General features: G+C 47.2%; 7 non-coding genes and 2 pseudogenes across 7 annotated transcripts; all 9 read right to left on the bottom strand.

The window, feature by feature from the left end:
* Positions 1–4,735: 4,735 nt before the first annotated feature.
* On the bottom strand, positions 4,736–4,899 carry LOC134950908 (U1 spliceosomal RNA). Its single transcript, XR_010183743.1, has one exon. It is a non-coding gene; the product is annotated as a U1 spliceosomal RNA (small nuclear RNA).
* A 672-nt stretch (positions 4,900–5,571) lies between these two features.
* Positions 5,572–5,732, bottom strand: LOC134952122 (U1 spliceosomal RNA). Its single transcript, XR_010184726.1, has one exon. It is a non-coding gene; the product is annotated as a U1 spliceosomal RNA (small nuclear RNA).
* Positions 5,733–5,884: 152 nt separating this feature from the next.
* Positions 5,885–6,048, bottom strand: LOC134951413 (U1 spliceosomal RNA). The gene has a single exon (XR_010184158.1). It is a non-coding gene; the product is annotated as a U1 spliceosomal RNA (small nuclear RNA).
* A 695-nt stretch (positions 6,049–6,743) lies between these two features.
* On the bottom strand, positions 6,744–6,885 carry LOC134953347 (U1 spliceosomal RNA; annotated as a pseudogene).
* Positions 6,886–7,030: 145 nt separating this feature from the next.
* Positions 7,031–7,185, bottom strand: LOC134953403 (U1 spliceosomal RNA; annotated as a pseudogene).
* A 671-nt stretch (positions 7,186–7,856) lies between these two features.
* Positions 7,857–8,019, bottom strand: LOC134952319 (U1 spliceosomal RNA). The gene has a single exon (XR_010184871.1). It is a non-coding gene; the product is annotated as a U1 spliceosomal RNA (small nuclear RNA).
* A 152-nt stretch (positions 8,020–8,171) lies between these two features.
* Positions 8,172–8,335, bottom strand: LOC134951109 (U1 spliceosomal RNA). Its single transcript, XR_010183909.1, has one exon. It is a non-coding gene; the product is annotated as a U1 spliceosomal RNA (small nuclear RNA).
* Positions 8,336–9,009: 674 nt separating this feature from the next.
* LOC134952245 (U1 spliceosomal RNA) lies at positions 9,010–9,172 on the bottom strand. The gene has a single exon (XR_010184812.1). It is a non-coding gene; the product is annotated as a U1 spliceosomal RNA (small nuclear RNA).
* Positions 9,173–9,324: 152 nt separating this feature from the next.
* Positions 9,325–9,488, bottom strand: LOC134950574 (U1 spliceosomal RNA). Its single transcript, XR_010183470.1, has one exon. It is a non-coding gene; the product is annotated as a U1 spliceosomal RNA (small nuclear RNA).
* Between the last annotated feature and the right edge of the window lie 9,670 nt (positions 9,489–19,158).

The following is a 19,158-nucleotide window of genomic DNA, read 5'->3' as shown; positions in this document are numbered from 1 at the left end:
GAGTTCCCTTGTGCTTCCTCAGTTAAATCTCCTTAACTTGACGAGGGTGTGCCCGAGCAGCCGCCCTCCCCAGCCCTTTCCCAACACATACTTATCTTGCATATGAGATCTCTTGATCATGAAGATAGTTCTCACAGGTTGAGGTTCATCCTGGCCCCGCTCCCCGCTGGAGAGCGCTGATGAGGACAGCAGCGGGGCTTCAGCAGCAGGGTGAGTATGTGTGGCCAGAGACCTCCCTTCCCATGTGCAGGCCTGCAGAGTGTGCCGCGAAGTATGGGGCATGTGACACTCTCCCTCCCTGGGGCTCTTCCAGATGTAGCTCCTCAGCAGTATTTTTCCCGGGCTGCGCGGCGCTCTCCCCGACTGGCATCCGCCCTGGAACACTGCCTTCCTCAACGCAACATCAGCAGGGGGCCCGGGCCTCATCACCATCCCAGGTCTTTCTCATGTATGTATCATGTATGTGTGTGTGATATATGTATGAATCATATATGTTTGTGATATCTATCTATCTATCTATCTATCTATCTATCTATCTATCTATCTATCTATCTATCTATCTATCGTATGTGTGTGTGTATATATGTATCTATCATGTATGTATGTATGTATGTATGTATGTATCTATCTTGTATGTATGTGTTCTATCTATCTATCTATCTATCTATCTATCGTGTGTGTGATATATGTATGTATCTATCATGTATGTGTTATATGTATGTATCACACCTTCCTCTATACATATACATACATACATACATACATACACCTATATCTGTACGTACACTGACATACACACACCAACATCTATACATAAACACGCTGACCCCTAAACGTACACCAACGTACCCACATGTGAATCTATACATACATGTGCTGACACCTGGACATACACTGATGTACCCACACCTAACATCTATACATACACATGCTAACAACTGGACGTATACAGACGTACCCACATTTGCATCCATGCATATATAGATGTAGGTGTGTGTACGTCAGTGTACGTCCAGGTGTCAACGCGTGTATGTATAGATGCAGGTGTGGGTACGTCTGTGTATGTCCAGGTGTCAGAATGTGTATGTATAGATGCAGGTGTGGGAACGTCAGTGTAGGTTCAGGTGTCAGCGCGTGTATGTATAGATGCAGGTGCTTGTATGTCCAGATGTCAGTGCATGTATGTATAGATGCAAGTGTGGGTACGTCGGTGTATGTCCATTTGTCAGCGCGTGTATATATAGATGCAGGTGCTTGTATGTTGGTGTATGTCCAGGTGTCAGCATGTGTATGTATAGATGCAGGTGTGGGAATGTTGGTGTATGTCCAGGTGTCAGGGCGTGTATGTATGGATATTAGGTGTGGGTACATCAGTGTATGTCCAGGTGTTAGCGCATGTATGTATAGATGCAGGATAATAATCGCACAGCGTGCCCCCCGCCAACCACAAACCTCCCCCACCCCCCTGTATGACATAAACACCGCTAATTCCACTTACACACAATAATTTCAGTTTGCGACCAGGAGCCGGCAATGTATGTGCACCCAAATGAAGCCACTGTACATGCCCTGCAGGCTGCTATGTACTGCACAGGTGCAACAAATTTAAATGCCCTATCTTTAAAATGGGGCATATTTTACTAAATTAAAAAAACCTGTAACTTTCTGTAAAACCTTAACCCCAAAAGGCACTACACTAACATCGGGGTGTAGAGTTGGATGTTGATCCAAGGCACCAACAGGCTAAAGCTTTGACTGTTCCCAGGATGCCTTGCACCGCCTCCTCTATAACCCTGCCCAGTGGCGTAACTAGACCTTTGTGGGCCCCATAGCAAAATTCTGAATGGGCCCACCAGCACTCAACAAGAATGAGTGGCGTTTGGGGTCAGAAAAGTAGAGGGGAAGGGGTCTGACAGAGTAGGGGGCAGGACATGAATGAATAGAAACTGAGGTCTCCATTATATAAAGAAATACAGTATGTGTGTCTGTGTGTATATCACACACACACATATAAGGGAAATTCAAATGCCCTCAATTATTGCGCCCATTACACTCTGGTTTTGGTGCACAAAGCACCTAAACCTGAATAAAGTAATGGGCGCGATCGTCATTTAGATAAATTGGTTAAATCCATTTCATTTAGCTAATTTATCCAAACTACCTTTATTGTATCTTTGTGGGTGAATGATGTGTGGGTCAGTGTTGAGGGTGGTGGAGGAGATGGGTAATAGGCACAGCAGGGTGTGGACAGTCAAATAGTGTGCTTAGAGGTTCAGAGTCATTGTATGAGACTCTGGCAACAGTGACTTGATGAGTCTGGTGTTCATAGGGTGGGACGCACTAACCTTTTTATGCTATTGAAATAGTTCTCCTCCTGACCGACGCAGTTCCTTGCTCCGAGGTTGGTGTATTGTCCTGTTGCAGCGCCTCTCCACTGTTGTCACAGTGAGCTGTGTGGTGTTGCTGGCGCATGCCAATCTCCCCCCAACCTCCCTCTGGCATTTCAGACCTACGTACGCATGATGGGATCTTGTATGATATGCGCGTGTGCTGTAGAGATGAAAGTGGCGGTGAGGAGGCAGATCGTGAGATGGGGAAACTTTGTGGACTGTTAGCGAAGGGGAGCACTGGGCAATCTGAGTTGCAAAGAGGGCAGCAGAAGAGGTTATTGCATGTGCACTGGTGACAGGTCCATCCTTGGTGGCTAGCCTCAGTGGTAAAGGGGTACATGAGCTAGTGTCCCTTGGTCAGCCATGTACCATGGCCACCTCCCTACCTCCTATATATTCTCCCTAATCTGTCACTTTGTTACGGTCTGCTGCTGGCACTGGTGTATCGTCCTGCAGATGCCGTCTCCGCCCATTGCTGTGACTTCCCCCAGAGTTAGCCACACAGAGTGACAGATCTGGGAAAATATATAGGAGATCATTACTTTCACTTGCAGCCTACCTTATTTTTTGCAGCCTAGCATGCTCCTGACCCCTTCTCTCACTAATACTTATACAACATTCATGAACTCATCTTAAGGTTTCTTTATTATTCAGTCACACTGTCTTGGATCCAAACCATTTCCTGTGGCATTGCAGTCAAACAATTGAGCTATTTACCCTTGCATAGAAAGGTATAATCTAAGCTAGAGAATTCTATTTGGAGCTCACCTTGTACTTTGTGAAGAAATAATCAGCATTGTGGCTGAGCAGATATATGGAGTGTGTGGCTGCACACTGCATTGATCTGCTGAGTTGCAATGCTAATAGATAACCGGATTTCTATTCCAATCAGCCAGTGTTGGAGAGATGGTCTGCCAGATTACATAATGCATACCAGAGCCATAACTAGACTTTTTAGTGCCCTGTGACAGAGAATTATATGCCCCCCCCCCGCCACCCCACTATTTTTGCAATATGGACAAAAGGCGCATGCCTCGTGGGGAAGGGGCATAACAAGATTGGTCTCAGAGAAAGCACATGAGATATGAAGATATATCTAGTATACTTGACACTCAATGGTTTGTGGTATTGCCGGGGGGCCCTCCTTAAATGCATATACAGTCACACATGGCTTGCTTGTGCAAATGGCATATCACCAGTTCCAAGGTAATACTTTATACAGCTGGTTGAGATCCTGGTCGGTGGATATGGATTCCAAGAAAACCCTGGAGGTGCTTCCTTTCAAGGGAGACACTCTCTTTGGAGAAGACCTCAATAAGATTGTAGCTGATCTGGCTACTGCTAAAACAACTTGCCTACCTAGTATGACTCCTACCACACAGAAGGCTACAAGTACTTTTCCTTGGCCCTTTTTTGTCAATTACCATTTTAATAATAGGGTAAAGAAAATTAAGTGGATTTTTGAAAGAAAACAATACTGTCAATATACTATTAAAACAAATTAAAATGGTAAAAGTTATTGTACTGTAAGTAAAAATAAAAGAGCCAACATATCAATCCCAGTTTTGGATTACTTTAATTAACAAAAAATCTTGCCCTGGATTAACAAAATCCTTTCCTCATACTGTCAGTCTCCTCTGGGCACAGTTTCTCTAACTGTGGCATAGAGGCGCATAGAGGGAGGAGCCAGTGCACACCCAGAACTAAAGTCTTTCTTAAAGTGCCCATGTCTCCTGTGGAGCCCGTCTATCCCCATGGTCCTTTCGGAGTCCCCAACACCCTCTACGGACTACGAGAAAAAGATTTACCGGTAGGTTTAAAATCTTATTTTCTACTTTATTCTTTTCTATCCTAGTTTATTACGACCAACTCTCATCCAAGGAGTTTGATATTCTACTACCTGCATGCAATTTAAATTGCTTAAATTGTTTATATGGTTGATTTGTCCTTCACAACCCATAATCTGCAACTTGGATGTACTTGTGTCATTGAAAATCTTATAATAAAAATGTTTATATATTGAAAAAAAAAGTTAAAAAGACATATGCATTCAATATTTGAAGAAACAAAATAAAATAAAGCTATGTATTGGGTTTCACTAACAAGCACATTGGAAGACTTGACTACTGTTAAAAGACATGCATTACATGGTATAGAGCCACAAACCACAATGTAGTAAAATAAAAACAAACTTACATGTGCTAGAGCTAGGGAGGGTCGCTGCTCGGGCAGCCCCCTGTCAAGTGAAGGAGATCCAACTGAGGCAGCACAAGGGAACTCTCGAAAGAAGAACAAGGCTAGAGGAAAATCTGAGACAAAGAAATCTGACTTTTACCAGAGCTGTCCAGAGGAAAGCACAAACACAGCCCCCCACTACCACAAATAATGCAGTCGAGTTTCCCACATTTGTGGAAATCACAGGGGTCAGCATACCCAGAATGCAATGAATGAACCTCACCCTGGGAGAACAATCTTCATGACCATGGTATCTCCTATGCAAAATAAGTATGATTTGGGATAGGGCTGGGGAGGGCCGCTGCTCAGGCACATCTCTGTCAAGTAAAGGAGATTCAACTGAGGCAGCACAAGGGAACTCTCATCTGGGGACAACAACTGCAGGGAGAACACATATTTTCAGATGAACATGGGAGGGCAGAAGGCTACCTAATACTGAAGCACCCCCAAACAACAAACAAAATGCAACAACTAGTGCAAGCATTCCTGGGGGAAGGCCTGCAGCAGATGGATTTGCATATGGTGATGTCATCCAAGCAGTGGGTCAAAGTTGGCTTCAACCCTCGTCTGCATATGAAAAGAGAAAAGGGGCGTGCAGGGCATGGCAGCCTTTTGCGGCGCTTGGATGACCCCTAGCTCGCATTAAACACCTCCACCCTCCTTCGGTGTGGGGCTCATGTTGGCTATGCCCCAGCCCCTGAAGCATTCAAGCTGATTTCTTGCAGCAGCTGGGCACTGTAACAGCTCCAGAGCTGCTCTGTAAGGCAAATAAAAGGGTGTGGGACCTGCAGCACTACCTGTAGTTCGCATTGTGCGTTGGAAGGCAAAAAGTAAGCAGACGGGAGAAGTCAGGATAGTGCGCAAGGGCATAGAAGGGAGGGGCTCAAGAAAAGAGAAGTGGAAACAGACAGCAAACTAGGCTGGAGAGAGACCTGAGACAAAGAGATCTGAATTATACGAGAGCCGACCAGGGGAACACAAATTATGCAGTCAAGTTTCCCACATTTGGGGAAATCGCAGGAGCAGCACACCCAGAGTGCAATGGGTGAGCCTTGCCCTGGGAGAAGCACCTTCATGATCATAGTATCTCACCTGGCAGGTAAGTAGGAGTTGGGCTAGAGCTGGGGAGGGTCGCTGCTCGGGCACCCCCTTCTCAAGTGAAGGAGATCCAACTGAGGCAGCACAAGGAAACTCTCGAAAGAAGAACAAGGCTAGAGGAAGATCTGAGACAAAGAAATCTGACTTTTACCAGAGCTGACCAGAGGAAAGCACAAACACAGTCACTCACTACCACAAATAATGCAGTCAAGTTTCCCACATTTGGGGAAATCACAGGGGTCAGCATACCCAGAATGCAATGAATGAACCTCACCCTGGGAGAACAATCTTCATGACCATGGTATCTCCTATGCAAAATAAGTATGATTTGGGATAGGGCTGGGGAGGGCCGCTGCTCAGGCACATCTCTGTCAAGTAAAGGAGATTCAACTGAGGCAGCACAAGGGAACTCTCATCTGGGGACAACAACTGCAGGGAGAACACATATTTTCAGATGAACATGGGAGGGCAGAAGGCTGCCTAATACTGAAGCACCCCCAAACAACAAACCAAATGCAACAACTAGTACAAGCATTCCTTGGGGAAGGTCTGCAGAAGACGGATTTGCATACGGTGATGTCATCCAAGCAGTGGGCCAAAGTTGGCTGGAACCCTCATCTGCATATGAAAAGAGAAAAGGGGTATGCAGGGCATGGCGGCCTTTTGCGGCGCTTGGATGACCCCTAGTTCGCATTAAATACCCCCACCCTCCTTCTGTGTGGGGCTCATGTTGGCCATGCCCCAGCCCCTGAAGCATTCAAGCTGATTTCTTGCAGCAGCTGGGCACTGTAACAGCTCCAGAGCTGCTCTGTAAGGCAAGTAAAAGGGTGTGGGCCCTGCAGCACTACCTGTAGTTTGCATTGTGCATTGTAAGGCACAAAGTAAGCAGACGGGAGGAGAAGTCAGGATAGTGCACACGGGTATAGAAGGGAGGGGCTCAAGAAAAAAGAAGTGGAAACAGACAGTAAACTAGGCTGGAGAGAGACCTGAGACAAAGAGATCTGAATTATATGAGAGCCGACCAGGGGAAACACAAATTACGCAGTCAAGTTTCCCACATTTGGGGAAATCACAGGGGCAGCACACCCAGAGTGCAATGGGTGATCCTTGCCCAGGGAGAAGCAACTTCATGATCATAGTATCTCACCTGGCAGGTAAGTAGGAGTTGGGCTAGAGCTGGGGAGGGTCGCTGCTCGGGCACCCCCCTGTCAAGTGAAGGAGATCCAACTGAGGCAGCACAAGGGAACTCTCGAAAGAAGAACAAGGCTAGAGGAAAATCTGAGACAAAGAAATCTGACTTTTACCAGAGCTGACCAGAGGAAAGCAATACCACAAATAATGCAGTCGAGTTTCCCACATTTAGGGAAATCACAGGGGTCAGCATACCCAGAATGCAATGAATGAACCTCACCCTGAGAGAACAATCTTCATGACCATGGTATCGCCTATGCACAATAAGTATGATTTGGGATAGGGCTGGGGAGGGCCACTGCTCAGGCACATCTCTGTCAAGTAAAGGAGATTCAACTGAGGCAGCACAAGGGAACTCTCATCTGGGGACAACAACTGCAGGGAGAACACATATTTTCAGATGAACATGGGAGGGCAGAAGGCTGCTTAATACTGAAGCACCCCCAAACAACAAACCAAATGCAACAACTAGTGCAAGCATTCCTGGGGGAAGGCCTGCAGCAGATGGATTTGCATATGGTGATGTCATCCAAGCAGTGGGTCAAAGTTGGCTTCAACCCTCGTCTGCATATGAAAAGATAAAATTGGCATGCAGGGCATGGCGGCCTTTTGCGGTGCTTGGATGACCCCTAGTTCGCATTAAACACCTCCACCCTCCTTCGGTGTGGGGCTCATGATGGCTATGCCCCAGCCCCTGAAGCATTCAAGCTGATTTCTTGCAGCAGCTGGGCACTGTAACAGCTCCAGAGCTGCTCTGTAAAGCATGTAAAAGGGTGTGGGCCCTGCAGCACTACCTGTAGTTTGCATTGTGCGTTGGAAGGCACAAAGTAAGCAGACAGGAGAGGTCAGAATAGTGCGCAAGGGCATAGAAGGGAGCGGCTCAAGAAAAGAGAAGTGGAAACAGACAGCAAACTAGGCTGGAGAGAGACCTGAGACAAAGAGATCTGAATTATACGAGAGCCGACCAGAGGAAACACAAATTATGCAGTCAAGTTTCCCACATTTGGGGAAATCACAGGGGCAGCACACCCAGAGTGCAATGGGTGAGCCTTGCCCTGGGAGAAGCACCTACATGATCATAGTATCTCACCTGGCAGGTAAGTAGGAGTTGGGCTAGAGCTGGGGAGGGTCGCAGCTCGGGCACCCCCCTGTCAAGTGAAGGAGATCCAACTGAGGCAGCACAAGGGAACTCTCGAAAGAAGAACAAGGCTAGAGGAAGATCTGAGACAAAGAAATCTGACTTTTACCAGAGCTGACCAGAGGAAAGCACAAACACAGTCCCCCACTACCACAAATAATGCAGTCAAGTTTCCCACATTTGGGGAAATCACAGGGGTCAGCATACCCAGAATGCAATGAATGAACCTCAACCTGGGAGAACAATCTTCATGACCATGGTATCTCCTATGCAAAATAAGTATGATTTGGGATAGAGCTGGGGAGGGCCGCTGCTCAGGCACATCTCTGTCAAGTAAAGGAGATTCAACTGAGGCAGCACAAGGGAACTCTCATCTGGGGACAACAACTGCAGGGAGAACACATATTTTCAGATGAACATGGGAGGGCAGAAGGCTGCCTAATACTGAAGCACCCCCAAACAACAAACCAAATGCAACAACTAGTGCAAGCATTCCTGGGGGAAGGCCTGCAGCAGATGGATTTGCATATGGTGATGTCATCCAAGCAGTGGGTCAAAGTTGGCTGGAACCCTCATCTGCATATGAAAAGAGAAAAGGGGTATGCAGGGAATGGCGGCCTTTTGCGGCGCTTGGATGACCCTTAGTTCGCATTAAACACCCCCACCCTCCTTCGGTGTGGGGCTCATGTTGGCAATGCCCCAGCCCCTGAAGCATTCAAGCTGATTTCTTGCAGCAGCTTGGCACTGTAACAGCTCCAGAGCTGCTCTGTAATGCAAGTAAAAGTTTGTGGGCCCTGCAGCACTACCTGTAGTTTGCATTGTGCATTGGAAGGCACAAAGTAAGCAGACAGGAGGAGAAATCAGGATAGTGCACAAGGGTATAGAAGGGAGGGGCTCAAAAAAAAAGAAGTGGAAACAGACTGCAAACTAGGCTGGAGAGAGACCTGAGACAAAGAGATCTGAATTATATGAAAGCCGACCAGTGGAAACACAAATTATGCAGTCAAGTTTCCCACATTTGGGGAAATCACAGGGGCAGCACACCCAGAGTGCAATGGGTGAGCCTTGCCCTGGGAGAAGCACCTTCATGATCATAGTATCTCACCTGGCAGGTAAGTAGGAGTTGGGCTAGAGCTGGGGAGGGTCGCTGCTTGGGCACCCCCCTGTCAAGTGAAGGAGATCCAACTGAGGCAGCACAAGGGAACTCTCGAAAGAAGAACAAGGCTAGAGGAAGATCTGAGACAAAGAAATCTGACTTTTACCAGAGCTGACCAGAGGAAAGCACAAACACAGTCCCCCACTACCACAAATAATGCAGTCAAGTTTCCCACATTTGGGGAAATCACAGGGGTCAGCATACCCAGAATGCAATGAATGAACCTCACCCTGGGAGAACAATCTTCATGACCATGGTATCTCCTATGCAAAATAAGTATGATTTGGGATAGGGCTGGGGAGGGCCGCTGCTCAGGCACATCTCTGTCAAGTTAAGAAGATTCAACTGAGGCAGCACAAGGGAACTCTCATCTGGGGACAACAACTGCAGGGAGAACACATATTTTCAGATGAACATGGGAGGGCAGAAGGCTGCCTAATACTGAAGCACCCCCAAACAACAAACCAAATGCAACAACTAGTGCAAGCATTCCTGGGGGAAGGCCTGCAGCAGATGGATTTGCATATGGTGATGTCATCCAAGCAGTGGGTCAAAGTTGGCTTCAACCCTCGTCTGCATATGAAAAGAGAAAAGGGGCGTGCAGGGCATGGCGGCCTTTTGCGGCGCTTGGATGACCCCTAGTTCGCATTAAACACCTCCACCCTCCTTCGGTGTGGGGCTCATGTTGGCTATGCCCCAGCCCCTGAAGCATTCAAGCTGATTTCTTGCAGAAGCTGGGCACTGTAACAGCTCCAGAGCTGCTCTGTATGGCAAGTAAAAGGGTGTGGGCCCTGCAGCACTACCTGTAGTTCGCATTGTGCGTTGGAAGGCACAAAGTAAGCAGATGGGAGAAGTCAGGATAGTGCGCAAGGGCATAGAAGGGAGCGGCTCAAGAAAAGAGAAGTGGAAACAGACAGCAAACTAGGTTGGAGAGCTCTTCTGTCTATATTTTGCAAACCTGCTCTTGTCCTCTCCAGCTGCTCCATGTAGATTTGACGTCTGGAAAGGTGCATAACCCACTGACAAGCAGGCACACTCCTGCATGAGTTTTCTCTCTCACTAGCTGGATGATACACAATCATTTGCATGTGCTCCACCTCTGACACACCACCCACCCAACCACCCAGTGACCAGAGCCACCCACAAGCCAACTGGCTCCGTGATTTAATTTGCACAGTGTAGTCATCCAGGCAGCATGTCCTTCTCAATGGAAGGATCTCTGGTTCCATGGAATCTTCCACATTGGAATGCTGCGGAATAAAAAGGATTTAAATATTCAGCTTGCTAGCATTCAATGTACCTGCGGCTTGGCTTTAGCACATGGGTCTTCATCCTGTGGCCCTCCAGCTGCTGTGAAACTACACATCCCAGCATGCCCTGCCACAGTTTTGCTATTAAGGTATGCTAAAACTGAGGCAGGGCATGCTGGGATGTGTAGTTCCACAGCAGCTGGAGGGTCGCAGGTTGAAGACCCATGTTCTAGCATGCCTGTTCTATGATGCATGTACCGTGATGTCACAATCAGCTTGGAATGGGGTGTCTAGCAGGCATTTGCTGACAGCCACTTGAGGGAGACACACATCAGGAGATGCAGCATATCGGAGGTCTTCGATGCCTTTCCAGCAAATGCACACCACCTGCTGCTGGTCTGGACACAAAACAATGCCCACAATCGAAGTCCCAAAATGCCCAACTACAGGATTCATGTAAGTAGTGAATTTAGGAATGAATTTAGAAGTAGGAAATTGTTAGGGTCTCCTGCCCTGTGCTGCCACGTCGTCATGGCAACCGGGAGACAAGTGCTAGTGGAGTAACCTGAGCGCAGCTGATACTCCGGTTCGGGTCTTTTGCTGTGCAGTGGTTATAGGCTCTGTGCACGGCAGGGGATCCGGTGCTGGTTTTTGTGCTCACAGTCTGTGAGGTCTGAGTGGGGCGTGGACAGCACCTGCTTTATAAGGCCTCTTTTCAGGGTAAGCAGATGCTGCTGAATCTTTGTTGGTTAGTCAGTTCATGAAAGTTAGCCAGTACTGTGTAGCTTTGTATTTGTTTGTTGCTTACTGCAAATAGGCCTGGGGATTTGGTATTACACTCTGCCAATCCAGACCTAGCAGTAAGACTGGAGTCAATCGTTTAGCTTGCTGGGGTTCTGTTACTACTCTGTGAACTTAGCAAGTTTGCGGCTGTATTCTAAGACTTGCCTGTCTAATCCTGTCTCACTGTGCTAGGTGTCAGGGGTCAGTTTAGTGGCAGTAAGCTAAAACCTGTGCACTGCAAGTGAGAAATAGGATTGTGGAGACTCTCCTTGTGTCTATCATTCCATCTCTGACCAAGGAGTTTACTGCCACACCCGTTGGTAACCCTTTAGGGTTTTGCTGTTGCCCTTAGCAACAGCATTTCGGGTTCTCTACGTATTAAAACACAACATCTTGCTTTTTCCATCTGTGCAGTTCTAATACAAGGGAGATACCCAGTTCCTTAGCCTCTGGGCTTCTCTGTTCACTTTGTGTGTATTTTGTTACCCTATTACCTTCTGTGTACGTTATGTCATATTCCCCAGTTTGTCTGTGAGTCCATTTGTTTTGCATAACAGTTCAAACACCAGTACATTCCTGCAGACACTGGAGTGCATAACAGTTCTGACACCAGTACTTTCCTGCAGGCACTGGTGTGCATAACATATTCAGCAGCCTAATACTCCTGTTGAAATTTTGTGGGAATATGGAGCATACCCCTCAAAATACGTTGCAACAGGTGGTCGATCAGGTGCAGGTCCTGACTCGACAATTTAATGATTTGTCCATTAAAATGCACACCTCCCAGGCTGCTGGCGGAGCTCCCGCAGCAGCAGCACCTGCAGGGGTTAAGGAGCCGAAAGTAAATCTCCCGGATCGTTTTTCTGGAGATCGCTCGCAGTTCTTTTGTTTCAAGGAGAGCTGCAAGCTATACTTCCGGCTTAGGCCTCAGTCTTCTGGGTCGGAGATTCAGCGGGTGGGCATAGTGATTTCCTTGCTACAAGGAGACCCACAGGTCTGGGCATATGGGTTGCAGCCTGACTGTCCGTCGCTTAAAAGTGTTGATGCTTTTTTTACGGCACTGGGCATGTTGTATGATGACCCTGACAAGACGGCCTCAGCCGAGGCTCAGATTTCGATCCTTAAGCAAGGGCGAAGGCCAGTTGAGGTTTACTGTACGGAGTTTCGGAGGTTGGCCCATGATACCCAGTGGAATGACCCAGCCCTGAGACACCAGTACCGAAGAGGTCTTTCTAACCAGATAAAGGACCAACTGGTACAATATCCCTTGCCTGATAGCTTGGATCAGCTCATGCAGTTATCCATCCGGGTGGATAGACGGCTGAGAGAGCGTAGGCTTGAAAGGGAGACTGAGATTTCCTTCCTTCCCAAGGGAACCTCAGACTCTAAGGAATTTTCTGAGGAGCCTATGCAGATTGGGGCTACCCGCCTCTCCTCGCGTGAGAAGACGCGGAGGAGACAGCAGGGGTTGTGTTTGTACTGTGGGAATAAAGGTCATGTGGTAGTATCATGCCCAGAAAAGCCGGAAAACTTCAGGGCCTGAGGGTGATGGGAAATATCCTGTCAGGCCAGAAGTCAGAATTTCCCAAGAAGACTTTTATCATTCCGGTGACCTTGAAGATCCTCGGTCAAACTGTCAAGACTGAGGCCTTTGTGGACAGTGGGGCCGACGGGGTTTTTATGGACCGCCAATTCGCCCTGAAACACTCTGTTCCCTTAGTACCCTTGGCATCGGAAATTGAGATTTGTGGGTTAAACGGGGAACCATTATCCCAAGGTAAAATTACCTCTTGCACTAGCCAGATTTCTTTGTTTATTGGAGCCACACACTCTGAAAAATTGTCCTTTTATGTGACTGTCTGTACTTTTGCCCCATTGGTGTTGGGGTTACCCTGGTTAAGGGCCCACAATCCTCAATTTGACTGGGTCTCTGGGGAGATTCTTAGTTGGGGTACTGATTGTTTCAGGAGTTGCTTGAGCCTTCCAGTCAGGCTCTCGCAGCTAAGTTTGCCAGGATTGCCAGGGTGTTATGCAGATTTTGCGGACGTGTTCTCCAAAAAAGTTGCAGATGTACTACCTCCCCATCGCCCCTATGACTGTGCCATTGATTTGTTGCCAAATGCTAAGCTTCCCAAGAGCAGGTTGTACTCCCTGTCACGTCCTGAGACTCAGGCTATGGCAGAGTACATTCAGGAGAACTTGGCTAAGTGATTTATCAGACCTTCACAGTCTCCAGTTGGGTCGGGGTTCTTCTTCGTGGGTAAAAAGGACGGTTCGTTGCGACCCTGCATCGACTTCAGGGAATTGAACCGTATCACGATTAAAAACTCATACCCACTGCCTCTCATTTCGGTCTTGTTTGACCAGCTTCGTACTGCCACCATTTTTTCTAAGATTGACCTACGCGGTGCGTACAATCTAATCCGAATAAGAGAGGGGGATGAATGGAAGACTGCCTTTAATACCCACTCAGGGCATTATGAATATTTGGTGATGCCTTTTGGGCTCTGTAATGCCCCGGCAGTCTTCCAGGATTTCATGAACGATGTGCTCAGGGAATATTTGGATAGATTCTTAGTTGTATACTTAGATGACATCCTAATCTTCTCCCATTCCCTGGAGGAACATCGGAAGCATGTACGCTTAGTCCTCCAGAAACTCAGAGACCACCGGCTTGGGGCGAAGCTAGAGAAGTGCGAATTTGAAGTTCAGCAAATCGCATTTCTAGGATATATTATCTCCCCAGAGGGTTTCCAAATGGAGGGTTCCAAGGTACAGGCAGTCCTGGATTGGGTGCAGCCCACTAGTTTGAAGGCGCTTCAGCGTTTCCTGGGCTTTGCGAATTTTTATAGACGATTTATCGCTGGATTTTCGTCTATAGTGGCGCCCTTGGTGGCACTCACTAAGAAAGGGGCGGATGTTGCTCACTGGTCTTGTGAGGCTAAAGCGGCTTTTGCCCGTCTCAAAAGGGCATTTGTTTCGGCCAAGGTGCTGCGACACCCAGATCCAGAGCGTCCTTTTGTGGTGGAGGTGGATGCCTCTGAGATGGGTATTGGGGCAGTGCTTTCTCAGATGGGAGTGTCTGATAATCGCCTTCATCCCTGTGCTTACTTTTCCCGTAAATTTTCGCCTGCCGAGATGAATTATGACGTGGGTAACCGGGAATTGTTGGCTATTAAGGATGCACTCGAGGAGTGGAGACACTGGCTTGAGGGGGCTAAGTTTGTGGTCTCAATTCTCACTGACCATAAGAATCTGGCATATTTAGAGTCAGCGAAGCGTCTCAATGCCAGGCAGGCACGATGGGCTTTGTTTTTTGCTCGCTTTAATTTTTTGATAACATATCGCCCTGGGTCAAAAAACATCAAGGCTGATGCGCTCTCGCGGAGTTTTGCTCCAATCCAGGAGACCACCGAGGAGCCGTTGCCCATTGTTTCCCCATCATGTATTAAAGTGGGCATTACCCAGGACCTCTTATCATTAGTCCTTAGAGCACAGGAGCAGGCTCCTCCATACCTTCCGGTAGGTCTTTTGTTTGTGCCTCCTAGGTTAAGACAGCGAGTGTTCCTGGAATTCCATGCCAAGAAGTCGGCAGGTCACCCGGGTATTGCCAGAACTCGGGAGTTGCTATCTAGGGCGGTGTGGTGGCCCTCGGTGGCTAAGGATGTGGATCAGTGGGTTCGGGCATGTGACATCTGTGCCCGAAATAAGACTCCTAGAGGGGTTCCTGTTGGCCCATTACATCCACTCTCTATCCCATCTAAGCCATGGACCCACATTTCAATGGATTTTGTGGTGGACTTGCCCAAATCCTCGGGGATGACAGCCATCTGGGTTGTCGTTGACAGGTTTTCGAAGATGGCGCACTTCGTTCCACTGGTTGGGCTGCCATCAGCCAGACGCCTGTCTGAATTATTTATGCTGCATGTTGTGCGTCTCCACGGGTTGCCACTTGATGTGGTCTCTGACCGCGGATCCCAGTTTGTGGCCAAATTCTGGAGGGCATTTTGTTCCGATCTCCAGATTTCTGTCAGCTTGTCGTCAGGCTACCATCCGCAGTCTAATGGGCAGACTGAAAGGGTGAACCAGTCCTTGGAGCAGTTCCTCAGGTGTTATGTCTCCAAGTGTCAGACTGACTGGGTTGCTCATCTGTCCATGGCGGAGTTTGCCTATAACAACGCGGCTCACTCTGCTACAGGGATCTCTCCCTTCCTTTGTGTGTATGGGCATCATCCTAAGGCCAATTCTTTTGACCCCCTGGACTCCACGCCTGGTGGTTCCTCTGTGGTTTCGGTCCTTAGAGGTATTTGGCGGAAAGTGAAGAAAGCCCTTGTGTCTGTGTCATTAGTGACCAAAAGGGTTTTTGATAAGCGGAAAAGACCCTGCAGCTTCAAATTAGGAGACTTCGTCTGGTTGTCTACCAAGAATTTGAAGTTGAGACAGCCATCTCATAAGTTAGGGCCCCGGTTCATCGGCCCTTATAAGATCACCAGGGTTATCAATCCGGTGGCATTTCAGTTAGATCTGCCCCGTTCTTTGGGTATCAATAAAACATTTCATTGTTCCCTTTTAAAACGGGCGATTAGTAATCCTTCTTCCAGTGGAAGACCTTCCCCTCTTCTGATACGTGGCCAGAGGGAGTTTGTTGTTGAAAGGATTCTTGACTCCAAGGTGGTTCGGGGTCGGCTGTCATTTTTGGTGCACTGGAAGGGGTATGGCCCGGAGGAGCGGTCGTGGGTGCGCAGTTGTGATCTTCATGCCACCAGACTGATACGCTCTTTCTTCTCGCAGTTCCCCGATAAACCCGGTGGTAGGGGTTCTTTGACCCCTCGTCAGAGGGGGGGTACTGTTAGGGTCTCCTGCCCTGTGCTGCCACGTCGTCATGGCAACCGGGAGACAAGTGCTAGTGGAGTAACCTGAGCGCAGCTGATACTCCGGTTCGGGTCTTTTGCTGTGCAGTGGTTATAGGCTCTGTGCACGGCAGGGGATCCGGTGCTGGTTTTTGTGCTCACAGTCTGTGAGGTCTGAGTGGGGCGTGGACAGCACCTGCTTTATAAGGCCTCTTTTCAGGGTAAGCAGATGCTGCTGAATCTTTGTTGGTTAGTCAGTTCATGAAAGTTAGCCAGTACTGTGTAGCTTTGTATTTGTTTGTTGCTTACTGCAAATAGGCCTGGGGATTTGGTATTACACTCTGCCAATCCAGACCTAGCAGTAAGACTGGAGTCAGTCGTTTAGCTTGCTGGGGTTCTGTTACTACTCTGTGAACTTAGCAAGTTTGCGGCTGTATTCTAAGACTTGCCTGTCTAATCCTGTCTCACTGTGCTAGGTGTCAGGGGTCAGTTTAGTGGCAGTAAGCTAAAACCTGTGCACTGCAAGTGAGAAATAGGATTGTGGAGACTCTCCTTGTGTCTATCATTCCATCTCTGACCAAGGAGTTTACTGCCACACCCGTTGGTAACCCTTTAGGGTTTTGCTGTTGCCCTTAGCAACAGCATTTCGGGTTCTCTACGTATTAAAACACAACATCTTGCTTTTTCCATCTGTGCAGTTCTAATACAAGGGAGATACCCAGTTCCTTAGCCTCTGGGCTTCTCTGTTCACTTTGTGTGTATTTTGTTACCCTATTACCTTCTGTGTACGTTATGTCATATTCCCCAGTTTGTCTGTGAGTCCATTTGTTTTGCATAACAGTTCAAACACCAGTACATTCCTGCAGACACTGGAGTGCATAACAGTTCTGACACCAGTACTTTCCTGCAGGCACTGGTGTGCATAACAGAAATTAAGTTAGTTCACAAGTACATTCAAATTCAGATCTAAAGTCTAGGTAGGCCTCACGTCCTGGCAGCCCCCAGCACTTAAAAATGCCTTGATTAGAGGTAGAGAATTAAATGTAGATAAAAAGTAGACACAAAATAAGACTCCACAGAGCAGTTATCAGGTGTCTTTATCAATTGTTGCATTTAAAAAATCAAGCAATTAGGGAACACAATGTTGCAACAATGTAACCCTATTTGCAAAATAGTACTAAATAAGTTTGTCGATGTAAGACATTTGCAAAGGCGCATCCAAAACACGCTGGAAAATGCAACTGAGTCTGTTTTTGGAGGCTAGAATAGGAAATGTGCATCGGTCCTACAAGTACTGAAAGCTCTTCTACCATCTCCCTTTGTACATTCAAATTCAGATCTAAAGTCTAGGTAGGCCTCACGTCCTGGCAGCCCCCAGCATTTAAAAATGCCTTGATTAGAGGTAGTGAATTAAATGTAGATAAGAAGTAGACACAAAATAAGACTCCACAGAGCAGTTATCAGGTGTCTTTATCAATTGTTGCATTTAAAAAATCAAGCAATTAGGGAACACAATGTTGCAACAATGTAACCCTATTTGCAAAATAGTACTAAATAAGTTTGTCGATGTAAGACATTTGCAAAGGCGCATCCAAAACACGCTGGAAAATGCAACTGAATCTGTTTTTGGAGGCTAGAATAGGAAATGAGCATTGGTCCTACAAGTACTGAAAGCTCTTCTCCCATCTCCCTTTTCTGAAAAGCCATTTAATATATGGTTCCCAGATAGGGGACATATCAGATATTGCCTTTCAAAAGCAGCAAATATCATACCACTTCTATTGCCATCAAAGATAAACATTGATTGTTTTCAGATATTGGATTGAAAAAGCAGTCTTTATTGACATAAAGAAGCAAAAAAACATACATAAACATTACACACATAAGTACCGTGTTGCAGCACAGCCAAAACACAATACAAATGCTGTCGGTATAGTACAGTTCAAGAACTACAGCACAGGCCAGCCTACACTATAAATCATGAACTGCACTATACATTTAAACAATACAATAATACAACAGTTAATAAGGCTATGGGTGTGGAGTGTAAGAGGGTGAAGGAATCACAAGCCCGAAGCTTTATTGAAAGACAGACACATATAAAGGGAGGATTAATAAATACAAAGATATCCTTTACTATAGAATGTAGTCCAATCCGGTCTTTCAACTCTTCCACAACTGAAAAACGGATAGTGTTCCCAAGCCTTCCATCCTGGAATATCTTCAGTCTCTCGCCAATGAAGAAAACAATCCCTCCAGAAGACTCTTCAACCACGATACAAGATCACAGCCAAAAGGGCGAGAAGCAACTACACTTGCGTTTAACCAAAATGGCTAAAACTTAGTGAAGGAAAGTGCAGTGCACCAAAACATAAGCTGACACAATCATGGAGAATGCGCCAGCATATATGCTCTTCTATCTATATTTTGCAAACCAGCTCTTGTCCCCTCCAGCTGCTCCATGTAGATTTGACGCCTGGCAAGGTGCATAACCCACTGACAAGCAGGCACACTCCTGCATGAGTTTTCACTCTCACTAGCTGGATGATACACATTCATTTGCATGTGCTCCACCTCCGACACACCGCCCACCCAACCACCCAGTCACCAGAGCCACCCACAAGCCAACTGGCTCCGTGATTTAATTTGCACAGTGCAGTCATCCAGGCAGCATGTCCTTCTCAATGGAATAATCTCTGGTTCCATGGAATCTTCCGCATTGGAATGCTGCGGAACAAAAATGATTTAAACATTCAGCTTGCTAGCATTCAATGTACCTGCGGCTTGGCTCTAGCACATGGGTCTTCATCCTGTGGCCCTCCAGCTGCTGTGAAACTACACATCCCAGCATGCCCTGCCACAGTTTTGCTATTAAGGTATGCTAAAACTGAGGCAGGGCATGCTGGTACATGTAGTTCCACAGCAGCTGGAGGGTCGCAGGTTGAAGACCCATATTCTAGCATGCCTGTTCTATGATGCATGTTCCGTGATGTCACAATCAGCTTGGAATGGGGTGTCTAGCATGCATTTGCTGACAGCCACTTGAGGGAGACACACATCAGGAGAT

The sequence above is a fragment of the Pseudophryne corroboree genome, chromosome 8 (genome assembly GCF_028390025.1).
Source record: "Pseudophryne corroboree isolate aPseCor3 chromosome 8, aPseCor3.hap2, whole genome shotgun sequence".
In the NCBI taxonomy this organism is placed as follows: domain Eukaryota; kingdom Metazoa; phylum Chordata; class Amphibia; order Anura; family Myobatrachidae; genus Pseudophryne; species Pseudophryne corroboree.
This window is presented reverse-complemented; position numbering and strand designations above follow the sequence as displayed.